The following is a 9,695-nucleotide window of genomic DNA, read 5'->3' on the forward strand; positions in this document are numbered from 1 at the left end:
GGAAGTAAAGGATGCAAGCAAGAAAGAAGGAATGTTAGCCAATGTTACCTTATTTTGTCCTAAACTTTCCTAATACTTCACCATTTAATTTCCAGCTGCAAGGAGGATCTTTAATTAAATTAGAAGACCTAATTAGACCTAATTACATTCCTAAACACTCATTTGCTCTTCCTTGCCGCACAAGCCCTTTCCTTTTCCTTTTCCCTTTTGCCGCATATTCCATTCCCTTTCCCTCTAGGATCCTGCCGCACCCTACATCTCATTTTCCTCTTGGGATTTTGACTTGTTACCCTTTTCTTGGAGGATTTGGAGTACTAAATCCTTCCCGATTTAATTCCCAGCCATGCCTTTCCTTCCTCTATATATTTTAAGTCCTTGTCGTAGCCTTCCATCATCCATCAACACATCCATTCACTACTACCATTCATACTTTCAGCCATTCTTCCATACAAATTATCACTCAAACCATCACCCCTCCTTTGTGCCGCAGTAAAGAAGAAGAAGAAGGACCTTGGACGTGCTTGCCATTCAAGTTAGATTGTTGGAACGTTTTTAGGTGTTTTCAATGTCTAAGTTTATTTATCTCGAACATGAGGAGCTAAACTCGTTTTAGCTAGGGGGAAATTCAAAGCCATGAACATATTTGCAATATGAATTGATTACATCCAGTTGTGATTCTATAAATCGTGAATTCAATTTACTTAACTGTTTGATTGATAACTTATTCTTGTATGTTAATTAAGGATGCATACTTAGTTTGCATGCAGGGGTTTGATGCTAGAATAGAAGGGAATTTTATCTAATCGTTATGAACTTATATTCATAAGCAGTGAAGGTTGCTAGTCACAATCGCGTTAAATGAATTCCTAGCAGGAGTATCATGCTGTTCATAGTTGCGAATGCCTTGTCAATGCTTATGATTTTCACAAAGCTTAATGATCTTTGATTGTATCTCTATTATGTTGTTCATGTAGAGAACTATTGAAGAATAATTTGGTTGCCGATGCGTTATCCATCCAATTCAATGACTTAAGGAAAATCTGAAGGTTAATTAGTGTTGTTCATGTTAATCTGGGGCGTTGAGATTCCTAGTTTACTGGAAAAGCAACTGAAAATCATTTTGTATGCAAGTGTGTCATGTGTGGAGAAGAACCCTCTAGCTAGCTTGTCACCCATCCATTTACCCCAATTTCGTGCCAAATTCTATTTAAGTCTTTAGTTTACTTGTTTTACTTTAAATTCGTCAAAACCCAATCCCCTTTACTTTATTGTGTCAAATTAGTTAGAATCTGTCCAAACTTGTGTTTTAAGTGTTTTGAGTCAAGTTATAGTCAATTTTCGTCCAAATCACCTCCTAGTGTCTAGTTTGAGTCTATTTGATTATTTTGTGTTGTTTTGAGTCTTTTTAGTTTGTTTTGAGTTCTTTGAGTCTAGTTAAGTGCTTTCAAGCCTAGTTTTATGTTTTTATGTCAGTTTTAAGTAGATTAGCAATCCCTCCTAATCCCCGGTCTAGAACGATCCATACTTACATCTTTACTACAATTGTCAATAAGAGGGTCTAATTTAAGTGTTGTTTTATTTCACATCATCGGGGGCCCAATCGGGAGTGTACAATGCCGGAACGCTCGGCTCGTGGTTGATCGAGTGGTTACTTTCCAGGACACTGATGGAGAGGTTCATTGCCTTTCCTTGTCCTACTTTGGGACACCTCGGCTGGGGCACATTGCATCTCGGTGCTCTGCAAGAGTTGGTTCACCAAGGTCGTCTGTTGTGTTAGGGCACTCGTTAACTCTATGACTTGTCGAGACAAGTGTTGTTCTCCATTTGGGTCGGAATAGCTTGGAAGGAATGCATCTCCTTGAGCAGTGGAAATGTGGTAGACTCGGGGTGCGAGATTTGAGTTGGGAAATGTCAAATCCGTCGAAAAATATAGTGAAAATGTTCCTGGTTCAATCGTCGGTCCAAAAATTTGGAGCTAGGATGGTAGAACTAATCTTGGATAGATTTGGGCTGCTTGGAAGGCCACGATAGTAGGCTACTTAACGGGAGTAGGCTGGGCCATAAGATTGGGCTGCTCGGCGGGAGCAGGCTGGGCCACGAGAGTGGGCTACCCGGTGGTAGCAAGCTGGGCCTGTTGGAAATGTGCCCTAAAGCCAATCATATGATGATACTTTACGGACATTTCACATGTTAAACTAATCTAGTTTAAATATAAAGGGCAAATATTATTGTTTAAGCCGTCTCATATAAATGTTATATGCTTAAACGATAAGTCCAAGGAGTATGTGATTGGGAGAATGCGATCTAAAGAAGTTAGATTCATGAGACCATTCTTTCGTAGACACATCCTAAACGTTCCTGATCATAGGATTGCCAATTGGGCATTGACAGTCCGTTAAGATCAGTACGTCCTGTGTCTTCTCTCGGGGAGAGTGACTAGTCTCGAGTCATTGGTGTGTGTGACATCAAGACAAGTACGTAGGTGCTCAATAGAGAATGAGTTCACTGAACACGATCAACGAAGAGTTCTCATATTCATGTCACATGAGAACTCATGGTTGGGATAATGCAAAGTAGTCCTTTGACCTGAGGCATCACGTTTGTCTTGTGGTTAAGTCCTTGATCTTTGATTATGTCAAAGTCACCCCATCCGCGGGTATCCACAGCATCGTTGGGGTTAAGCCACTTAGCTATGGAGGCAAGTGAATGCGCAACAAGGGATCTCTAACCTTCAAACCGTTTGAGGGAGAATACTCTATGATATGATTTAGAACCTCTGGCCAGAGTATGAATGAGATTTAGGAAGTCGTTCCAAATCATATTCAAGGTAATCATATAAGCACACAAATCACATTGGATAGTAGACATGAATAAACTATCAAACCAAACAATGTGGTCAAGAGTATTGTATTAGAGAAAGACCGTATTGCATTTGTAATCCTAAACTGAATAGGTTCTCCACCTCTTCTGGTTAGCTTGGGTAATCATGATATGCTGCTAGGTGTCACTCTTGGTTTGTGGAAGCCCTAAACGTGTATAAACACTAAAGGGAGAATTGAAAGTAAGTTTCAATTCACAATCGATTTTAAAGAGTTTTAATCGCCCACTGCCTCGCTAAAAGGAACCTAATGGATCATACACCATGTAAGGTGGAGATTGAAGAAACAATGGAGATGAGTAAGAATAATTAAATGGTTTAATTATTTATGGCAATGATTAATTAATATGTTAATTAATTAAACGAATAAGTTCATTAAATACCTCGGGATAGTTTTGGACCTTAAGGCCCAATGGGCTTCGAACGTCAAGCCCATTGACTTAAGTTGTATGACAACTTAATTCGCAAAGGCCCAAAAAGCCCAAACAAAACCCTATGGCCGGCCATTTAGAGGAGGGTAGTGAACTTGCTTTAATTACAAGTTTGCCACTCCAATGAATAAAGGTATAAATATGACTTTATAGCCAAAATTCATTTAGGGTTTTCTTTTAGGAAATTGGAGAGAACACAATGCTCTCCTTTCTCTTTAAAGAGGCCGGCCCCCTTGGAGGGTGTATCTAGCAATCCCACTACTCCAAGGTCACTCATTTCTTCATCAATCTTACCTTGGTGTGGATACTTAGAGGTTCTCAATTTTGGGAACTTGGAGAACCATATTCTTCCATCCAAATCCATGGATTTAAGAAGCAAGGAATGAAGGCCCTCTCTTTGGGTGATTAGCCTTTGTTTATGCAAAGAGGAATCTACAAAGGTATAAATTTCAACTCACTTTGTTTTGAGTTGAGTCTTGGTTCACCAATCTACTAGGCTTTGAATTTCATGGGTAATGTTTTGTTTTTGAATGCATGCAAGCATGATTCCGCCTTTTAATTGTTAAATGCATGCTATAGATGTTATTCAAATGAACATGTTTTCACAAAATCATCCTTCAGGGCCACGAGAGTGGGCTGCTCGGCGTGTGGCGCAAGTGGGTACTCGACTTGGGCTCGGCTTGGCAACGTGTTATGCTCGCATTGGGATTGGAGTGACATGGTTTGGGTCGTGGCCTTGGTGTTGTGAGCCTTGGATAGCACAGCTTAGGCCATGGTGGTGACACCATGGACGTCGCCGCGGGTGGCTACCGTGGTGGCCATTGCGGTGGTTCCCGTGGTGGAAATTCGCAATGGTGGTGCTGCTCCACTTATTGTCACATTTAGCCTTGTGGATCGCGGTCCCATCTCTTGAATATTGGAATTTTCACTTGTTGAATTTTCTAAATTTCTAGCCATTGTACTTCTCTTTTGCGTTTTATCAAAGAATTTTTGCAAATAAAAAATTCTAAAAATAAGTACGAAAAATCTACAAATGGACAAGAAAATAGAAAACCTTGGATTCGAGAGTCTTCTAAGAGTGTGAGACTCAACTCTTAATGAAAGCACCAATTTGTGGATGCAAATTTCTTCCTCCTTGATCCTGGACAAAATTGCACCTACAAAGAAAATAACACCTTAGGTCAAGGCCAAGAGCCTCACGCGCCCACGATAAATGGGGGGGGGGGGAGGGGCTTTGGCCAAAGAACCTCCGATGCCAAAGTTACAATTTTGAGGGAAAAGTGTTTGAGAATTTTAGTAAGAGAATTGGGCTTAGGTTTTTTTAAGAGAAAATGGGGTGGTATATATAGGGCATGGCTGGTCCCCTTAGGAGAGAAAGTGGCCGGCCCTTTGTGTATTTTTTGGGTGTAATTGGTAGTTTAATTAGCCATTTAATAGATTAATTTGGTAATAAATCTATTAATTAGCTAATTAACATAATTTAAAAAGGAATGTTTTGGAGGGTACCTTGTGGAGACGATATGTTAAGGATGGATGAAATAGGTTTAAAAATAAATACCTATTTGGGTACCTTTCACTTGATTGAGGGACAATTTAAAAAGGAATGTTTTGGAGGGTACCTCGTGGAGACGATATGTTAAGGATGGATGAAATAGGTTTAAAAATAAATACCTATTTGGGCACCTTTCACTTGATTGAGGGATGATTGTCCACTGCTCGCGCGTAGAAATCTCGATATGCCTCGAGGGTAATTTTGTTCTTTTTATCCAAAAATCCACGTGTCACCTTGTGATTATTTTTGGCTCCACATTTTTTATTCCTTAGGGATCTTCATCATCGTTCTGCAACAATCAGGAAGATATGGTGATATTTGTTCAACACTTTTAAATAAACAAATTGAATTCTAGTTCACTAACCTTGTTCTGATACCAAATGTTCGACCTAATAGAGTTGATTCCTTAAAATCCTCCACGTTATTGCCCTATAATCAAGGGATGTCAATTTCCATACAGTTTTGAGATTAACCAAATTATTTCCAAGTTAATATCCTTATCACACTTAGTGGTGATTCAAATGGAGTCCTTACACAACAACCATGCAAAGGAAATCTTCCATTTTAATTGCTTCAAAAAACCGAATTCTTTTCACACTAGGGCAATGGAAATTCAAATTCCCATGAGAATTTGAGAGAGCCAAATGTGAATGTCAATGGAAGTAGAGCCAACTTTGGAACTAGTTTCGAGAAAGGATTTGTTGTTGAAGCTTAATGGGGAAGAAAATGCGGAAATGTTAGAGACTAATGATGACACACCCCGACCCGGAATGTCTACTAGGATTCTGAATCAAGCTGTGCTGGCCGACACCTGGAAGGTGACGAAGCCATAAAGTGTGATGAAGTGGAAAAATGTGGATAAATTTGAACCTAAGAGTACATAAATACCAGAGTGCACCGATGAACGGGAATGAACCCACTTCACATGTGACGTTAGAGCATAAGCAAGTACAGAAGAGTGAATTAAGAATCATACCCTCGAAATAATCTCCAATACTAAGGATCGCCACAAATCTTTGACGATAAGGAAGCTCAGCTAATAAGACCTGGAAGGTAAAGACAAGACAAAGGTGAGTGGCTCTGTAAATAAAATTTTAATATAACCCATATAAAACATTATAATCCCTCGCTCCAACACCTGTATAATTTCCAGAAAATATCATAAATATACCATAATACAACATCTCGTCAACAATATCAAATAATCATGTGATTAATAACTCATATTGGTACGCAAGTCGGAGTCACCTATGGTGACTTGTACAACTCACCCATATCTCTTATCACATATTCATCACATATGGTAGCTTATCACATATTCATCACATATGCTAGTTCATCACATATTCATCACATATGCTACTTCATAACATATTCATCACATATGCTAGTTCATCTCATATGCTAGCTCATCACATATTCATCACATATGCTAGCTCATAACATATTCATCACATATGCTAGTTCATCACATATGCTAGCTTATAAGTCGGAGTCACCTCTAGTGACCTATACGACTTATCCATATCTCCTCATACATCTTGTTAATCATTGCTAGCATATAAGTCGGAGTCACCTATAGGGACCTGTACGACATATTCGCATCTCATCGCATATGCAATTGATATGTCAGCCGGATTCACCTCTTGTGGCCTGTACGGCTAAGTCTATAGCTCATATCTCATTCTAGCCTGAGTCACCTCTAGTGACCTATGACACTATGCTTGCATACGAGTCAGAACCACTGTACTAGTTTGTACAACAGGACTGGGTGTAAATGAATACACTCAAGTGCTACAATCATATGAAGAGTCATCTACGAGTCGGAACCACCTATAGTGGTCTATACGACAGGCCTGTGCACCTACCTTGAATTCAAGGTGAGCGTATGATGCGGGAGGTGAACATTATGTGAACGATTGTGCCCTAGCCATGGGCAGGAGCACTAACACCGAGGTGCAGGTTTATGAGCTTTAAACACATCTAATACAACATGTACGATTCATAAGCAACCTGTACAACAATGCTGGAGTTGCCTTCTATTGCAACCTGTACGATAGTGTCGGAGTTGCTTAAAACATAAATGTAGTCATACCATAACCCCATTAGTTCAACTAATACTGTATACTTACCTGAACTTACCTGTGTGTCCTGCATTCACCTTTGTACTTCAGAGCATTCACAATAATTATCTGCAAAGAATATACATATGAATATGCCATGATGAAATCTAAAATTAAAACATTTCCTAGTATTTCCAATTATATAATACGGCATACTAACTATTAATCACCAAAACATAAAGTTAAAACGCACAGTTTTCACCCATGTCCCTCATTTTGCTCAATTCCCCAAACAATGCTATTGTCTCAATTATTTAGTCTTATTTATTATATGGCTGAATGCACCGCCTCATTAGACTGCCTACGTACCCTAAATCGGAATCAAGCCATTCGTAGTTCACTTTAGTACTTCAAAATATTCACAGTAATCATATGCAATAATCAATTTATAAACGTTGTGGAATTACCAATCTTATATATATAGGTGATAAGAAGGAAAAGATCCACTCACCTGGAGTCTGCGCTACAACTTCCTAGTACAAACACCAAGGTGTCACGAACGATCGGCGCCTGTGACCAATTATCAAACCATATCTCAGAATTCTCGTAGATATAATACATAACTTACATCACACATGAGTCTACGTAATTTGGTCTAGAAGATCTACAAATCAAATCTCTGATCCGTAACTTCCAAGGATCCACATTATGCTTCTAGAATAACATACTAAAGTTTCGAAACGATCCAACGGTTGGATCTCCGCCAATTGCCAAAACCAAGTGGCAGTTAACATTTTATTTTATGAACTTATAAATCTGATTTGAGAAGATCTGTACGTTGGATTCCTAATCCATAAGTTCCTATGTTCCTCAAATATTATGAATAATAACCTACTAAAGTTTGATGACGATCCAACGGTCAGATCGTTGATTCATATAATGTCCTATTAACGTATCTTAGAGAATTTTGGTTCTAACGATCAATCTACGTCATTCAATTCTCAAAAATGAATTCAAGGCATCTAATATAGCCTAAAAATAGCATTGGCGGCCCTCTGGCCACGCGCCGTCGCCATAGGTGGCGGTTGGCCGCCCCGACTCGCCGGAAAATTCAACTATCTCTAAAATTTACCACAATTTGCAGATCTGAAGATCTCAATGAGTAGAACAACTTTCATACCTGTGACCAAGGCCAATTTGGCCTGGAAAGGCTCCAATTTCATCAAAACTCGTCGAAACCCTAGAATTGGGTGTGCTTCAATTCGACCTCCAAACGTGTTCCGACGCCTCCACCACTGCTTGGACCTTGTTCCTGGGTTCAAGAGGAGTCTAATGGTGGTGGTGGTTGATGGGATTTGCTTCAGAAATGGTGGATTGCCGCCACCCCACCTCCGACGCATTCCCGTGAAAAGCCCTTCAATTACTCTCAAATTCCTTCCAAATTTGGGTGATAATAGGAAAAGGAAGGGTTAGATGATGATTGGGAGTCGTGGCTTGGTCCAATTCGTGAGAAATCTGGTGGAAAACCACCGAAAAATATGGAGAAATGGACTGGGTTTGCACGGGTCCCGGGTTGGGTACCCGTTTCCCCATTTTTCCCCCATTCCTCACTCTCCCTCCTTTCCGTCCTTTCTCTCGCTCTGATTGGTCCATAACTTCTCTTTTTTTTGGTTAGGCAGCAGCCCTTCTTCTTTCTCTTTTCATCTTCTCCCCCATTCCTTCTTCTTTTTCTTCCCCCTTTCCGTCACATACACACACACACACACACACTTGTCCTTTTAATTAGTATACAATAATATAATATAATTAGAAAGGTTATTTCTTCAAAATACTTTCGGTTCGTCACTCCAAATTCACTTATGCTTGCGCATACTCGTTCTTATCGTCGAGTACCTCAGGAATACACTAAAGGAATATTTAGTACGTCTCACACCATGTTAGTCAATGAAAGTCAAAACCTTCGTCTCTAGAGCATTTTCGTAATTTCACATTTTAAAATTTATAAATTAATAAAATTTGGGACGGGTTGTCACAGATGAGGCTGCACAATCCGGCTGGCCCACCAAGGTTTTTGCTCGCAATCAAGGAGGAAGAAAAGGAGGATTTGGAATCAGAAGATGGGAAATCTAGACGTAGCAGAAAGGGTCATGAACTAGAAGTTTGGGTGATTTGATTTTGGCAGTGGACACACCTTTTCTCTCCCCCATGCCTTCCTCGTGACGGGGTAATCGGATCCTAGCTAGTGCATATAATCAACTTTTGGATGCCTCACGTAAGTGACATTAAATCTAACAAATTTTAGCACACGAATTTAAATCTGAATTTTTTTTTTACACAGGGGTTATCTTCCAAATACTTTAAGACCACGGAAATCATTTATCCTTTTTGGCCTTTTATATATTCAATGTGCAACCCGTTTTGCTTGTACTTTTTTCCTATTTTATGATTGGTCACTTTTTTTCTTTTACCATTTATTGTATAAGCATCACATTGATGAGTTTAATATATTAAATTAAAAAATAAGAATCGCTTTTCGTTGCACTTAAAATTTTCGACTCAGTCCAGGCGTAACAAACTAAAGAAGTTAAAAGAAAAAGAGGGTTGGGACAAATTAAAGCTCTTTGAAATGTCTAAAATACAAGTTGAAGAGTCGCTTGGTCAAATCTTTTGAAAAAAGGCAGAGGGGTCACATTTGAAATGTTAATGGAGGGGCACTTTATATTGTTGGAAGTTTGAGATCGCATTCGCATTCAATAATTATAGTAAGATTT

The 9,695-nt window shown here is 39.3% G+C and overlaps 1 pseudogene; it reads left to right on the forward strand.

Annotated features, from left to right (window-relative positions):
• The window catches only part of LOC126618113 (uncharacterized), a 36,388-nt pseudogene extending 27,244 nt beyond the window's left edge, over window positions 1–9,144 (forward strand).
• The last annotated feature ends 551 nt before the right edge of the window (window positions 9,145–9,695 follow it).

Source organism: Malus sylvestris, chromosome 4 (genome assembly GCF_916048215.2).
Source record: "Malus sylvestris chromosome 4, drMalSylv7.2, whole genome shotgun sequence".
Taxonomy (NCBI): Eukaryota; Viridiplantae; Streptophyta; class Magnoliopsida; order Rosales; family Rosaceae; genus Malus; species Malus sylvestris.